Genomic DNA, 16,779 nt, shown 5'->3' on the forward strand with positions numbered 1-16,779 from the left:
TCTGTCTCCCCTGTGAGCGCCTTCAGAGTCCCTGCACTCACAAGGGAAATGTGCCACTAAAGCCATCAGCCAGTGACACAGCCAGAAAAACATCCCATCAAGTTTTGGCACCTAAAAAATACTGCCTTTCATTGTGTAATTCCTGTGGAAAATACAAGACGTGGCAAAACCTTGCAAAATACTCCAACAGTCTGAATACACATCAGAATGAGGCTAACACAGCCATCAGGTAGAAATGAAAAAAGGAAGAAGGTTCCAGGTTTTATTAGCCTGTGGACAGATAAATGACAGGTGAACTCTTTGGAAATGTAACTTTTTTTATTTTTTAAAGGCAGTGCTAGGCTAAAATATCAGCTGCTTTTTTATGATCACTGAAGCCATTTTCAGAAAAGCTTTGACCAAACTGGAAAGAACCAGCAGAGAGCTGATATCCACTACAGTGAACACAAGTGTCGTTCTGCAAAGTGCTGCTGCTTTTAGAGCAGAACTTCAGTGACTTCCTCACAGCTGTGCTCAGTTCACCTGCCAGGAGATACCAGCCTCAGAAGAGAGGGGATAAAAGCCATGCAGACAGGACTGTGACAGGGGGGCACTACTGATCTCCAGTGCTTGTCACAGCCCTCGTGCCACATGTCACCACCTCCTTCCTTTGCCAGAGGACCCATTCATGGACACTGTCCCAGCTGCAGTCAGCACTGGCTTATTTATTATAAACACCTGGCATTCAGTGCTGCTGTGCCTGCTGGACTGAGGACAGAAGGCTTATGATGAAATGAGAGTGGAAATGGGAAATAACCTTTTAAGACAGCAGGCTTACAGAAAAAGAAAGGTGTGTCATGAGTCTCTTGTTCTCTTCCACCACATGCTCCAAAGAAGGGATTAATAACTGATCAGCTGATAAACTAGCAAAATTATTGCCAGCATCTCCTATCGTATTCAGATGAGATGGCTAATTTTTTTTTTTTTATTAATTCATGTGAAAGAAAAACTAAAACAAAAAAAGCATCAGTATGGATCTTGGAAGAAAGAATTTCAGGAAGTATTTTATGTCAAAGAAGAGCCCTTCTGCCAACCAGCTGTTGGGGTTTTTTAACAAAGTTTTAGAGTGGAGCTTCTGCAGCCTCTTTTCTTTTTTCTATTCCAGAAACCTTGGGGATGTTTCTCTTCTAATTTTGAGCCCACTCATGAGCTGTGAATTCTTTTCCAAATGTGTGAGTGTGAATGATATGAATGGAAACTACACAACTTCTTACCTCTCCTCTTGCTGCTTGCTGTTTGCCTAACTCTTCCTAAAAGCAATGGTAGAAACTTTTTCATGGGTTTATTTGGATCTGTAGAAACCAAAGACTCAGCCTCCCTACACATATTTGTAAAGACTTCTGCAGAACAGAAGGACTTTGTTTAGTATGCAGAAACTGAAATCAGGAGCCACTAGTTTGTCTGATACAGAAAGAATCCGGAGTCTCACTTGCACAGTTCTTGGCACTTGCACCTCCAGCGATGCTTTAAATAAAAAAGGACTTATACAAAATGATCTATCAAATTTAAGTGGATCAACGGTTTGAAAATGCTTTTAATTTCTCTTTAAAAGCATCTGAAAATTGGTGCTACAGGTCCAGTGCTTTGCTTGCACAAAAAACATATCCTCAGTGGCCATGGACTTGTCCGTTTCCTCCTTCCAAACCCCTTCTGCAATCCCATCAAACTGATTGCAAGGAACTGTTAATTACCTCTAACTGTGCAAGAGGAGATCACTGCACCTTCACGAATGAAAGGAAATAGTCCTACCTCATTTCTGAGGTGTACCTTTGGTCTCTAACATACTTGCTAATTTCATTCATGAGTTTCAACTCATGTTCTTTAAACAGAGGAAATAGTCTTGCTCTGAGTGCAGATTAACTTTAGCAGTGCAGGTGATAATAATGCCTACTTTTGTTGTGTATTACACTTGATCACCTCAAAAGCTGCCTACATCACTTAGTTGTTTTGCTTAATGTAACCCTACCTGGTGCAACAGGAGCAGCTGGTGCTGTTCACAAGAGAAGAAATTACTGCAAATGCTCAGGCTATTGCAGTTATTGCTGCAGCTGAAATCTGGTCTGATTGCTTCAACCAAATTTTTGGTTGCTCTTTTGCTATTAAATCTTGGAAAGCCTCCAAAATAAAAATGATAAAACCCTGAACATCACAAAAGATACGTTCTTCCACATATTTGTAGATCATCTTTGGCCCACTTCCTGATTTTAGCAATTACAGGTTCCCCCCAGCTCCCTGCACACTGCCCATAGATACAAGGCTTTGTATGGTCTGTCATTTAATGCAGAAAACTACAGCAAGTTAGTGCAGGAATGCTATGGCAGACAGTAGAGCAATTCAATACTAAATCACTGTTAAGTCTCTGTATGGTTTCCTTGATCGATGTTACACTGCTGATCTATTTTTATGCATTATTTACACTGGGACAGTGCCTGGAGGCCCCAGCCAGGGCAGGACCCCATAATGTTGCACATACTATCAAGTAGGATGCAAGGGCCTCTCCTCCTTGCAGCCTGTAGTCTAAATACATACTGAATGAGACCAGATGGAGAGAACAGTTAGAGGGAGGAAAAAGTGAGACAATTGCTAGTAAGAGTGGCAGGCAGAGCTCAACAGCTGCTTGGCAACATACAGGCAATGTACAGTTCCTGTCACTGCTGTTTCTTTTCTCTCTGTCCTTGGTACCATGTTTTACAACCTGCAGTGACCTGTGGACAAACACTCATATACAGACTCGTCCTCTGCATGCCTGAAGCTCTGGGCACTTTAGAACATCTTTCACTGCCCCCTGAATTGGGGCACAGAGTGGGTGGTGTGAAATCACAGGTTTGGAGTGACCCACGGGAGGATTACGGCTTTGGGGTGGCAAGGCAGCTGATCTCAGTGCAGTTCACATAATCATCTGTGTCTTTATTCCCTTACACACTGCCTGAGTCCTTATGGTGTCCAGGAACACAAGTGTTAATTCAAGCCCAGCTGTCCAGGGAGCCAGCAATGGGTGCACCTCCCACCTAACTCACTAAGTCTCACTCTGGCTGAAGATGGGCTTTTAAGCTCATAGCCTCATGACCCAAATGCATTTCTTAAATTAGGGACTACTTATTTCACCTCCTGATCAGAGTCATGACTGCTTTACACACAGATGAAATCCCCACTGTGTTTAGGTCCTCTGAGCAAACCCAAAATGTCCCTCTATGTTCTTAGGACTGTTCAGCTCTGATTTCCAAAGCAATAGTGTTGGGTCTGCAAGGTCAAGCAAAAACAATAAATTCCTGCAAACACTTCCGAACTGAGCACATTTAGACATTCCCATGTGTAAGTCTAGTCCAGTACCATACTGGAAATCCACAGGCTCTCTGACAGCAGGTCCCTGTTCCTGAAGTGACTGAATGCTCACACATCCCAGTGACCAGCACTGGGATGTCAGATTCCAGCTCTCTGAAGGTGAGGAATGTCAGATTCCAGCTCTCTGAAGGTGAGGGATGTCAGATTCCAGCTCTGTGAAGGTGAGTTCTGGAGAGGCTGGAGGTGGGAGATCCCAAAACAAGAGGGACAAATCCTGACAGCAGCCCTCTTCTTTCAGGAGTGCCAATCAAGAAGAGTAAACTACTCACAAAGTCGCTGCATGGTAATAGTGAATGTGATCCTACAAGGGGGGAAGGACTCTGACATCAAGTCCCACCAACAACAAGATAAACTAATTAAACTCCTCTTTCCTTGAAGTGAGAACTTGTGCCACTGCATGGGTCACAGAGACCTCAGATAGGTCATCCTGGTCCTCCTCATGAATCTGTACTGCCTAACTTTCCCCCAGATCCCTGGCATCCTACAGCTGCTTTATACATGGACCTCCAGCAGTGCTCTCAAAATTATTGTAACTCTTCTCTGAGGAACTTTAATTTTCCCTTTTTTTTCTTTTTTTTTAATTCACCATGTCCATATCTGCATTTCTTCTGAGGATCAGTCCTTTTCAAGGAGACAGCAACCCCCCAGAGCTAACACAGGATCTCCAACCACTTAGGCTGTATGAAAGCAAGAGCCATCAGAAGTAGGTTGCCAAAAGAGCTCAGCTCCCATTTAGTTATTAATGTCTGGATTTCCAAGTGTAGTGTTAGGTAACATGGGACATGTAGGCTGTACATAATACAACATTTTTAGTAATACATAGCACACTAGCACTTCTTGGGATGTTGCTAGCCTGTGTAAGGACTGCTTTAAGGAAATAGGAGAAATGGGAGCTCATGTAATTAGATATTAATAAAAGCATTTCCTGAATGTTTCACAAGAAATAAAAGGAAGAAAACACAAGTTCTTTGAGGTGGTTTATATAATTGTTTTAAAAGAACATTTCAGCAAACACATTCAGTAAAGACATTTTTTCCTCCTTAAAATCAAGCTGAGTTGATTTTATTTGATCATTATATTCTTAAGATAACATTCATCTTGCCTAATTCCAGCCATCTAAAATTCAGGCATTGTCTGGGCTCCCTCCAGGGAGGGAGAGACAGGGAGACAGGCACTGCCAAGTTAATTCATCCCCTGGCTCAGATACTGCTTTGCCCCTGGGAGCACCTCATCCCGTACAGAAAACAGAAGAAGATTAGGTGACCACCTCACACTTCAGACAACTGAAATAAATCCCATCTTAATTAGCTTTTCCACTCACTGTACTTGCATTGTTACAATATCTGAACATCCATACTTTCCAAACCTGTAATTCTCACACTTTTTCTCTGATAAAGGGTGACTCTGACTCATTTACACATATAGCTGAGGCAGGTAGAGCCAAGTTCTAGCCCTGCAAAGGTATTTACTAAGTTAATTGTCTAAATTAGGTGTTTTTCAATCAGCTGACAAATACTCAGCGATGTAGACAAAGCAGAGGCAGTTGGGTGCCCTTAGGAATTTGCTGGGATGTAAGCAGAATTGACTTGCCTTAAGGACATATGTCATGGAATTAACCCCAGGTCTCCTGAGCTGCTGTCCTAACCTTTGGAATGTCCTTAACATCAAGCAAATCCTCTGCTGTTTCTTGAATAAAACTTTTGAAGTATTTACAGTCATGTCTTCTTCTTTGTCAAACTCTAACAAGCTATGCACACTCAAAGCCTTTTATTCTTCCTCATAAATCAAACCTGACTCCAAGCCTCCCTTCTCACTTTTATTGATCTTCTCTAAGCTATCCTTAGATCTTAACTTTGCAGTAAGAGCACAGTGAGGCCAAAATTCCAGGGTTTTCTAGGTGTTACTGTGAACTAAACACAGGAACACCAGCACAGAGTTGGATCTTGCACTAAAATCAGTGGAAATACAACATTCACTTCAGAGTTCTGCTCTGGTATGCAGCACTCTGCATCACAGCACAGTGCACTGACACCGTGACTCTTGCACTTAGAGAAGTAATTGACCAAGACCTTAAAACTTAAATACTTGGGGCACATCAACATGAGAGTCCAGACACAGTAAGATGTGAATTAGCAGCACACTGGCTGCCCTGCAATCACATCACACAGAAGTGTGTATTAGAAGGAAGCAACTTAATTTGGAAGCAACTTCCTTAATTTGAACAACAGCCTTAGGGCAGACAGGCCATGCAGAGCCAGTGTGGGGAAGATACCACTCTGCACACTGTTATTCCAGTTGAGCAGAAGCTGACTCCCAGATGTAGACAACCTTTATCAGTCCAGAGCAGGCTCCAGCCCTGGGTGATACGTGCTTCTTAGAATAATCTTGGGGAGAACTGCTGGATGCTGAGCATGTCCTCTGAACTTGCCCAGAACTTGCACCTGGCTTGTAACATGGGTCAATTTATAAAACAGACTCTGTTCCTTTCATCTGGATAGATTTTTTTGGCAATTGCCTCATTAAAGTGAAACAGAAAAGCCTGTTTCTGTAGAGAAAGAGATGTCAGCCCCATACTATTCAAGCAAATGACAAGATAAAAACACTGTTTCTGGTACTAAATAAGTGCAGTTCCCCCCCTCCTAGGACAGATGCCTTGATCCCTAACTAATCAAAACAATTCTGTATCAACCTTGAATTATCAAAGTCTAACCACATTCTGTTTTCAGAAACCAGGAGCACAGAGTATGGGCAGCTTGTGGGAAACACACACATAAAGTACCATGCATCTTTCAAGAAAGCTACTGAAATAATTACAAAAGGTTTTTCAGATGTCTGGTTTCTAGACGGATATTTTATCATCTCCTGTATTACCTAGACCCCCAAAACCTTACAGAGCTACCCTTATATTGAATCCAGTAGCTTGTTTGTGGACTAGCTCTTATTGTCCAAATAAGATTCAGTTTCTGGGGATATCAAGAGAACAAGATTCTGCAACCTCCTTTGCATGGGACTGCCTTGTCCATCTTCTGAAACAGAAAAAGTTAAATCTCCCACACCAATAAGAGAAAGTTCTGCCCAATCAGCCAGTTTCAGAACAAGGAAACATGTTTGTGTCAGGGTTTCCAACCTGTCTTGCAAACCACCAGAAGAACAAATTCCTTCGGAGTGTTACACACAGCACCATATCTCTGAAGGGGAATGAAGGGTAAGTGCTTAGGCAGCAAACACTGCCAAAAACTCAAATGCCTATTTTGGAACCTTCTCCCAGCCTAACAGAAAAGCAGGAGGTAGAAATGACTGCTACACAAGAAAAGACAGGCATGGGACTGAGGTCACATCTTCAACTTGAGATGTCCAAAAAGAGCTCTGAGCAATTGCTGCAGCCTCCACAGCACAGCTGGGTTTTCCTTCTGAGCAGTGGCACACACAGGCTAAGCCATAATATAATGTACAATTTCCATAACATAACATAAGGGCAGCTCAGAGCAGATCCCATCAGTGAGATTTAGTAAAACAAGTTGGACAAAAATTACTGATCTTCTAGGAAACACGGACTGAGGATCCTGAATCCTGAGCACAAGGCCCACAGGGTCTTGGCTCTTGAGAACAAACTGTCTGCTCACTGTCAATCGCTAATGTATCCATCCTCCATCAGCACCTTTTCACCTCTTCTAACTGCTTGTGCTCACACCTCTCCTCCCATGGGGCTCAAACCAGAATGAAGAGAGTCAGCACAATTTAAACAGGGTCATGCTTTCCAAGCATCAAACCAGTATTTTGCTGAGAAAAGAATGAAAACAAATTGTACACTGCCTACTGCAAGGCCTTGTGAGATTCCCCCAGGGCCACCACAACACACCACTGTAATCTCTGCTGATGCTTGCACTGGAGATAACAATGCTGCCTGTTATCAAAGCCACTGTGTCCCAGTTATTCTGGCCTTACACACTATTTATCTTATAAAGATGAGTGCAGCACTTTATAGACTGTCTAATAGTTTATCTTGGAGATGTCAAATCCCACTTTCCATTGTGTCATGTTGAATTCCTGAATGGAAAATAAAACACAACAAATCCACACACATTCCAAAATGCTTTTCTCACACCACTTCAGTGGCATTTACCTTGTTTGTAGGGAAAGGAAGGAAGGAAAGCACAGAAAGGATGGAAAGTACTTTTTTTTTTTTTAACACCATTTACTAGAACAGATTTTATTAGCCATAAATAATGGTGGTAACCTAGGATAAAAATAGAAGTAAAGCCTGTCTTCACTAAGAAAATGGCTATCTATATTTCATCACTGACCAACTGCAGAGCAGCTGTGCCTGTGATATCAATGTTATCACAAAGGAATTTCTACCATTGTCGTGAAAACCTGGCACCAGCCCCGAAATCTGTCTGAATTCTCTCCCTTTAACAGTTTAACACCCCACATGTCAGATTGCTAGAGCAGAGTACCCCTGGGGAGTGAGAGATTTTCATCATGTCAGGGCCATTTCTGGGAATTGACGGGATACAGGAAAACCATGCCTGAAGCTTTTACAAAAGCACAAGAGAGAGTTTAACTGTAGGAAGGAGATTAAATTTCAGAGGGGAGTTTGGAAGCAGGAGCAGATTGTCCTGTGACTTGAAACCACCTGGAGAACTGCTGCCACTGAAAGGCAAGGATGGACAGTTCCTCTTAGGAAAGACCAAGCCCTTGTGCCACAGGACATGCAGGCAGTACCACAGATACAGCACAGTAGAAAAAAAAAGGATAAACTGCACAGAATCTCACCTTGGCTTTTAAATGGAAGACAACAATTGCATTCTGCTTTTTTTTCTTTTTTCTCTTGCTTTGAAAGCAGATGTTTGGATTGAGATGAACGCCCTGCACTGTTTGCTGCACACACCTTCTGCTTTTCTGTCAGGCTGTGAAAAACCAGAGAAATTGGCACTGGAGCATTCAGTAGTGTATTGTGCCTCAGTACTCATTTTTCATCCTTACACATCAATGTACAACAGCAACAAATAGAGAAAAAAACCAATCCTTCCATCATTGCATCAGTTAAGGAGCCAAAGCACAGTAACTCATCTTTCACCAAGTAGGAAGGATTTGATTTTAAGTGCCATTGAGGAGATAACTGTCTGTGTTACGAGCACCATAATGGTGCTCGTGTTGCCATTTAGGAAAGTAATGAGCTGTAGCAAAGTCACAGGAAGCAAAGGACACAGGAGCTTCAGTCTCCTGAGGACAGCACAGCAATTTATCTGTACTTGGACATGTAAAACTCTTTAGGGAAATAATAAAATAAAATTAAAAAAACCTCACAAACCTAAAAACCAAATCACAGACATGTGAATTTGTAGAGAGATACCTTAAGAAAATCAGTCCATTTCCCCCTTCATATAAATTTTATTATGTAAGTTTAATCAATCTTCAGCCTAGGCAGTTTATAATTATTTTATCTAAGGACAGAAAATCTTTCCATGTGAAAACTCCCTTAACTTCACTGGAAGCTGCACAGGTTGTTGGGATGTTATACTGGGGAAGGTATTTCTTTGTCATAAATCCAATTTTAACTTTTTTTTCAAGCTGAGGCAGCTTTATGAGATGAAGTAAATCTGCTTTTTGTAGATGTCACTAGAGGACTCTAAACACCGAATCGTAACTCCAAAACAAACCTGTACACCACAAACAGTATTACCCAGGACATTCATCTTAAAAAGAGAGACAGCACAGAGAAGCACAGCTAAGTGCACCTTTTTTTATTTCTAGAAAGAGCACCTAAAAGATGCTTGGGTCTGAACAATGTTAGTAACTTCCTTAGATGCACCAGATCTCATTACTTTTTTCCCTCAGTTAGGTGGGCGTGACATTCCAAAAATTACATCAAGTCAGTTCTTCCTTAAAGCCTTCAAAGCTTTGAGTTCAATTTGCAATATAATAAATTGAGTCTTAAAATAAACACCTTGGATTTCATGAGGTCTGAGAGGACCTCACTTCTGACAAGATTACAGCTTGTACAAAACATCAGATCAACTGACCACAGTGATTCAGACTGTAGTTATGTAAAGCATCCTTGCCTATTAAAATAGTTTTAGGAAAAAAATCAGATTAATAACAGAGATTTATGATATTAACTGACTCCTCAGTCAGCCAACTTTAGCCTTAAAGATCAGGATAAAACTGTCTTTTGCTGTTTTCAGCTTTTACACGTAGCCACCCCTGCCCACAGCACCTGGGCCACGGGGTGCACACACAACAGAGCTGTGACTGCTCGGTGCCTGTGGTGCTCAGAACCAGGCAGAGGAGCTCAGAACCAGGCTCAGAAACACCTGCAGGGCTGTGGGGGGCTCCAGGTGTGCCCAGCTCTCCCACAGACTGAAAGGAGAAGTTCCACCTCTCCCAACACCCTTCATCCAGCAGCTCCAGGGCTGGCACGCTCCTCTGGGAACAGGAAGGATTGGTCACCTTATGATCCATTCCATGGTGCAGCTCAGTACCAGGTAGGAAACACCAACACTGATAGCAAAACATGAACTGGGGCAGATCCAGTAGAAGAGGTCTCATCCCAGGAGATGGTGCAGCAGCTGTGCAAAGCCAGACTCCTTCTGCTGGGCCTGACAAGGGAGCGCTCGCAGATATGGAACGGAGCTGGCTGAGAGAGCCAAGCTCCAGAACATCAGCAGCACCACTGCTCTGACCCACAGCTGGGAAACTCCCCTTCCAGGCCACCTCAGCACCTGAGCCACTGAAATACACTTTCACAGTTTAGTTTTTATTTTAAATATTGGTAGAAGTAAAAGACTGACCCTACTCATACCAGTCTGCTGTGAGAGTTCATTGCTGAGGATCTCGAAGGAATCCCATGGAAGGGGCTTGGAAATTGATGATCTTCAAGGTCCCCTTCCAACCCAAACCACTTTATGATTCTATTATGTCTCACAGGCCCCTCCCAACACTATTAAAACATAGCTAATAAATTAATAAAAACTCCTCTGAATGAGAAAAGGCCCACTGCTTGTAACTAATGACTACATAAACACAAGTGCCAAATTTGTTCCTGTGTCTTCTATGATTTCTATTGAACAAATGATGGATTTTCAGAGAGATATAACAAATGATCACTCTATTACTAGGACACAGTATAGTACCAACTTTGAAGATTTATTTATGTTCTTAATAAAGGTTTTCGAGCACCCGCTTAAAAAAAGGACATAACACATGAAATTAAGCAAAGGATTTATTTAAAGGTAATTCATATGCAGGTGGAACCTTTCTTTCACAAGGTGAGAGAATGGATATAAGAATGCTACATTCTGCAAAGCTACAGATTATGATAGTACAGAGAATTTTACAGTTAGAGCTGCTCTTACTGTAAATCTTGGAGAAAAGGAACTGCACTTGCAACAGCCTATTACTACTTGTCATTGCCCTTTATTTTATTTTCCTCTCTCAAAGCAGAGCTCTCTGGACACCCAAGGATGTTATGAGCATTTTTCATTTATTACACTGTTCTAAAGCCTTTTAGTATAAGCTTTCATAAAACCTCACATATATGCATTATAAAATTACAGAGAATAAGTTCCATATGAAAAATTCATCATATTTCTTCTTTCTATTTTTTAGCAGAGATTCTGACATAAGCATGGGAGCAACAGACATTGTTTTAATTCTTCATTGTGGAAGGGGAAAAAAATCAACTTTTTGCTTTTGTTTAAGAAAGAATTTTTTACATACTCCCTCTTTGCAGTCTGCCCCTTGCAAAACCAAAAAAGGATTTTAGACAGACAAAAAGTAACCACAATTATATGGAGTGTGTCATTGATAAATTCCAGGGGAATACAACAGGCTAGGTAGGCACATACCATTAGATCTAGCTGTTCAAAATCTTGAAATTCTAGCCAAGATTAAGCTGGACTATTTGACCACACCAGCCCTCAAGACTGCACTTAATTTTTAAAAGGCTTGATCTCACTCTAGGCTTAGACTTTAGGCAAGTAACTCTTTCAAGAGAGCATTTTACACAGCAGCCTATCTTTAAACATGTGCTTAAGTCTCTTGAAGTCACTAAGTACAGACAGACTGAGAACAGGCCCAAGTCTTTCATTTTGTGACAGCCTCAGATTTGTATAATTTTAGTTAATCCTGGGCTTTCTGTTCCCAGTGCATTTAGGCATGAGTTATGCTGACACAAGATGAGATCAGACTTGGTGCTGCAGTGTCTTCAGGAATTTTGGAAGAGAATGTTCCAGGAAAATTGGTAACTTCTCTTCTGCCCACCCCCTTGGAGAAAAAAAAATAAGAAAGCAACACCACCCCAGCACATCACTGGAGTATGTTCAGATGTTACAGAGGCTTTAGCCTCTCTTCTCCTGCATGACGTGTGCTTCCTGCAAGTCTCCTGATTCTCTGACCAACAAAATTGGAAACACTTTAATTATGGTCATTTATTTTGCTTTTAAACTGACCACATTATAAGACAAAGCTCACGCAACTCTTCTGTTTATAGTAGCACAGGAAGAAAAATATGCAAAGATGTACAAAAAAGGATAAGTGTTACTGAAAGCTGAGTAATAGACACAGTGTGAATTTCATGCAGCACAGAATTACAGGTCTCCATGCACATATAAACTCTAAAGCATGAATTTGTCTTTAGTCACATATGTTTTGAGCCATTTAGGATTAGGTCCTGAAAAATTAAGTTTGAAAATAAATGTCTCTAATGTCCTGTGCTGAGTCTGACCAGGGAAACTGTTAGGGAAGCTCTCAGGTACCAACAGAGCTCTGAAAATGAATCACATTTTCCAGTTACGTTGTGGGGAAGTGCAATGACTTAGTTAAGGCCAGTATAATGTCCCAGGCTTAAACTACCACACCCATCACAATGACAGTCAATTGAGTCAATGATTCAACCCAGATGGGAATCCAGGTTCTTCTTGGCTTACTGTTATCTCTTCTGCCCATTAGGTTATGTGACTTCCATAAGTTATTTTGCAGTTCCCGTCAAAAGAAAATAAATCCACATGATGCTACACTCTGCCTGCCTCCCAGCTGTAATGCAAAGTGGAATTTTGGACCACAGCGCTGTTTCCTGACTCATCCTGGATCCCCTCCATGTGACGTTGGATCCATCTAAGCTGGGGAGAGCAGAATAGAAGGGCTGTGCTATTTTTTTTTTTTTTTGCTTTTTTCTTTTTTTCTATCACCCACTGTCAGATAACACGTGCATGTTCTCGCAGCGCGTCTCCAGAATGTGGAAAAAGACCAACAATACCAGAGAGGGGCCTTTCTGAATACACAAGGATAGAAAGAATAAGATAAAAGGGCTAAAGATTTATACAGGGATTATTTAAATAATGACTCACTGCCATTGCTAAGTTTATAAAATATATAAAACCCAGACAAAAATGTAGGGGCAGGGGGAAACTGTTGAGAAGTGTGACAGAGGTGCAGGACTATAAAAAAGTTAAAAATAGCACACCCACAGAGCAAAATTTCCTTCACACCTAAATACAGCCACTACACACCTCATGCACATGGCTGTACTGTGAGCCTCTCTGTCGCTTGTTTGCAGCTGGAGGGAATCCAGAAAGCAAGGAAAACAAACACAGGGCACGTTCCCTGCGTCTATCCGATTCGATGGCATTTAGCACACACCTATGGCTCTCTCCAGGGGTTAAAAAGACAAAGGGCCAAGCACAGCTCCGGCAATCCCGCAGGCTGCCTTGCCAAGAGAGCGCGGTGGGAAAGCCTGCTTAACCAGCCCCGAAGGATTCCCTCGTGGAGGAAACCTCAAAGAGCACAGAGGTGGCTCACTGGCCAATTCCAGCTCCAGGGGTTTTAGCCAAAGAAATCCTGGCATGTGCTGGGAATTCAGCTGATTCCCAGCTGATGCATCAGGCTCTCTGCATCCACGGCATGTCAGTGGCACACAGTGAAGTGACATCTGAGATTACAGCTGCTGGATTTTTAACAGCAAAAAGAATGAGAGGAAAAGCAGAACAGGGATTTAAAAAGAATTCAGAAAGACATCATTATTTTGGCCACCCTGAGCTAACAGCAGGCTCACAGGGTGACTCCACTGTTTATGGCTTTCTGCCAGTTAAACTGCAAAGCTCCTGACTGTGTGGGACATTCACTCCTCTGCTTGTTTTGTGACATGGAAAAGAGGCTGAGCATATACATCCCTTCTGCTAGGATCAAAATAAGGACAGGTGCTGCTGGGAGCATTTCATCCTTTGCCTTTGCTTTTCAGTATCTTGCTGTTTACATTGTTAGCTGCTTAATTATCATTACTTAATCTCTGAGTAAAAAGATGCAGCATCCTCAAACAATTTAAAGGGCTCTTTCCCAATGAACAGCATCTATTTCCATTCAACACTCTAGCTTAATTAAAACTTTTCCCCCCCCAGGGCCTTGTTTCAATTAATTCAATTGCAAAATCCCAGTAGAATGTCCAGGCTGCAGCACAATCTGCGTAATGACCACAGTGGTATCCGCAGTGAAAACATCACCTCTCAGAAAACAAGGAAAAAAACCCAAAACACTGGGGAGCAGAGTAAGATCAGAGCAATTACAGTGTTTTGGAAGGTTGGTTGATGGCACAACCTGCAGCTGGGAAAGAAGCAGGCAGAGGCCAGTACTTGGGAGTGGGGTCAAAAAGAGGTATCAGTGTTCTGGGGATCTGACTGTAGCCACTCACCAAGACAAAGCTGAGGGCAGGAATACAACTTGAAATTACATCTTTCTCATATCAGACGCCTTACTCAGTACTACTGAGTGGCACTTCTCCTTTATTGGGACTATTGTCCTGAAAGCACCTACCAGCTTTTGTAATAGAAGTCATTCTTGTATTTTCAGACACAGCAGAGACTGGTGAAGCTGCTATTTCCATTTCTGGTTAAAGCACTCAACGGGCAGAGCCCACACACTGACTGTAGGAGACTTGGAATCACAGCACTGGTCTAGAGCACAACTCTCAGTGCTTCAGCACTGCACCTAATGGGAGCCTGTTGTGCTGCCCACACCCTGAGAATCCCTGCTGGATCAATCCAGTCCTAAGGAGAGGGAAAGCAAATTTAGTTCCTGGATCTCAGGCTAGTCTGGATGTCTAAGCCAAAATAAAGTTCAACTAAAAGTGAAGCCAAGCTGCTCAGCCTGATCAAGGCGAAAATGCTTCAATTTATGAGACATCTCAGAGCAGGACTTGTCTTGGAAATTTTAAGAAAAAGAGGTGTGGCACCTGCAGAATTTGGATATCTCTGTTTGACAGTAGGTTTACAATTATGGATTAAAATACCCCAATTTCTCTTTAAAAGACTATTTAGACACCCAACTTTCACAGAAGACTTTGGCCCTTACACTTTGCAGGAGATGATGTGCTTTTCTGGATCAAGCCCATAATAACCTAAACAAACTAATTAAAAGGCAAAGATGAAAAGTCACATCAATTATAATAATGAGGACTTGAAAAACGGTAGAGAGGTGGTGTGCGATTAGCATTAAACACCTCCAAATGGTAAACATCAAAATCAAGTCTCTTTATTTGTCCCCCAGATTTGCAAGTGAAAGAGACAGTGATATGCTACAATTCTTCAAGTGCTTGCCTGCATCTTCCTGGCCTCTGTCAGAGACTCGGACACAATGTGAACTGCTGCTTTCTCAGCTTCTGGTCCCATTTATCTCTATTATTCTTGGACAAGTTGCCCCAGTTCAAATCAAAGTGAAGCTCTTTTTGAGGAAACATAGGTGGCTGCTCTGTGCTCCTGTAGCACAGTCACCGATTACCTAACGCGCTCAGGAATGTTTCCCTTCTACAAGCAACAGCTTTCATTTTGCAATATTCGCAGCAAAACAAGGAGCTTTCCCACCCTGGGAGTTCCTTCACTCCCAAAGTGAACGGGAGGTGGTCCCTGTGAGCAGGCGAATGTTCTCCTTTGGGCTGCACCCCGGCCAGCCAGGTGCTCTGCGCTCCAGGGATGGGCGCGCTCAGCAGCCGCGCTCACGGCGATGCTGGAGGACTGCGTAGAAAGGAAGGAATTCTACCACTGCTCCAGCAAGCAACAGTTCTGCTGAGGAGCATGGGCTGATCACGCCCTGCTGCCTTCCCAGAGCCCGGAGCAAGCTCTGGGGAGTAGGGGCAGGGGTGCCGGGCTGAGCGCACCAACTCCTCTCCTATCTCACAGCCTTACCGCCCCGCTCCTAAAAACTCTTTCCTTCTCTCCCTTCACCCCCCGGCAGAGCCCAGCCCTTTCCTAAGCCAGCCTCATCTCCCCGCTGACAGCGGGGCAGGTGGCCCGGGGGCCGCCAGGTGCCGGCACCGCTCCGCTCCTGCCGGGGCAGCCCCGGCGGCGCCCGGGGCAGAGGCGAGCGGAGCGTCCGGGACAGGCAGAGGGGAGCGCAGGCACCTTCCCACACCGCCCTCCTCCCCTTCCCCGCGGCGCGGAAAGTGCCCCAGCGGCCGCGGAGCCGCGGAGCCTCGGGGCCGGTACCTGCCGGGGCCGGAGAGCGGCCGGAGCGCGGCGGGGCCGGGGCCGGGGCCGGGTGTCGGAGGCGTTGCGAGCGCGGCGGCTCCTCCCCAGCGGCAGCGGCGGCGGGAGCGGAGGGTCTCGCTCCTTCTGCGCCGAGTGTCAGACTTTCCCTCGGCCGCCCTCCCTCCATCCCGCCACCCCTTTCCACTCCCTCGCACGCACATGCACACCCCTCCAGCAAATGGGCTGCCGCCTGAGAGTGCGCCTGTGTGTCCGGGTGTCTGTCAGCCGCCGCAGGCACACCCCCCGCTCGCCGCAGGTCCCGCTCCCGGCCCGCCGGACGGGGCTCCCGAGCAATGCCGGGGTGCGCACCCCAACCCCGACCACGGCAGCCATGCGCCCACCCGGGCACCCCGAGCCCGTGTGCCTTCCCTGGGCCGCAGCCGCTCCGGCAGGGCCGGATCACACACCTGCGAGCTCGGCCAGGAGCATCCCCAGCTGTCTCTGGGATCGCCGTGCGCGGCTGCTGCTCCTCATCCACGTGGCTGAAGCAGCCTCAGGTCCGCTCACGGTGTTCCATGACACATTCCCTCTGGGACGGAACTGGCTTTGCAGACTGATTGAGTAAACAAAGCCAGCTCGCCACACTCACGATAAGTGGCCCGGAGCTCAGGGCTTGTGCGCGTTTAAGAGTTTGCCTGTGTGCCGAACTGTAGCTGCCAGGGGCACATCTGCATTCGCATTTATTTGTTTTGCCCCCGGAATGTGCTCCACTGGTGGTTCTCCAGCTTTCGCAGGCTGCAGAACCACTTCCTAAGAGAGAATTTCTCTCCTGGACCAGCCCACTCCCACACCAAACCATTCTCTCCAACATATTTCCTTCTGTGGCTGCCCGAGGAAGAGCCTTCCTGCCCGCAGGCTGAGAGCCACTGCACACATGGCA

General features: G+C 44.4%; 1 protein-coding gene across 3 annotated transcripts in view; it reads right to left on the minus strand.

Moving 5' to 3' along the window:
• The window catches only part of SEMA3D (semaphorin 3D), a 141,303-nt gene extending 124,872 nt beyond the window's left edge, over positions 1–16,431 (minus strand). The window contains exons 1-2 of one of the 3 annotated variants that reach the window (XM_077179196.1): positions 15,858–16,052; positions 8,158–8,291 (exon numbers count right to left, since the gene is read on the minus strand). The gene's annotated coding sequence lies outside the window, so the exon portion shown is untranslated. Of the gene's footprint in view, positions 1–8,157; positions 8,292–15,857; positions 16,053–16,306 lie in introns of those variants that run through there. The other 2 variants (XM_054630795.2, XM_054630793.2) reach the window with 2 other exon arrangements.
• Between the last annotated feature and the right edge of the window lie 348 nt (positions 16,432–16,779).

This window comes from Agelaius phoeniceus, chromosome 5, assembly GCF_051311805.1.
Source record: "Agelaius phoeniceus isolate bAgePho1 chromosome 5, bAgePho1.hap1, whole genome shotgun sequence".
Lineage (NCBI taxonomy): Eukaryota > Metazoa > Chordata > Aves > Passeriformes > Icteridae > Agelaius > Agelaius phoeniceus.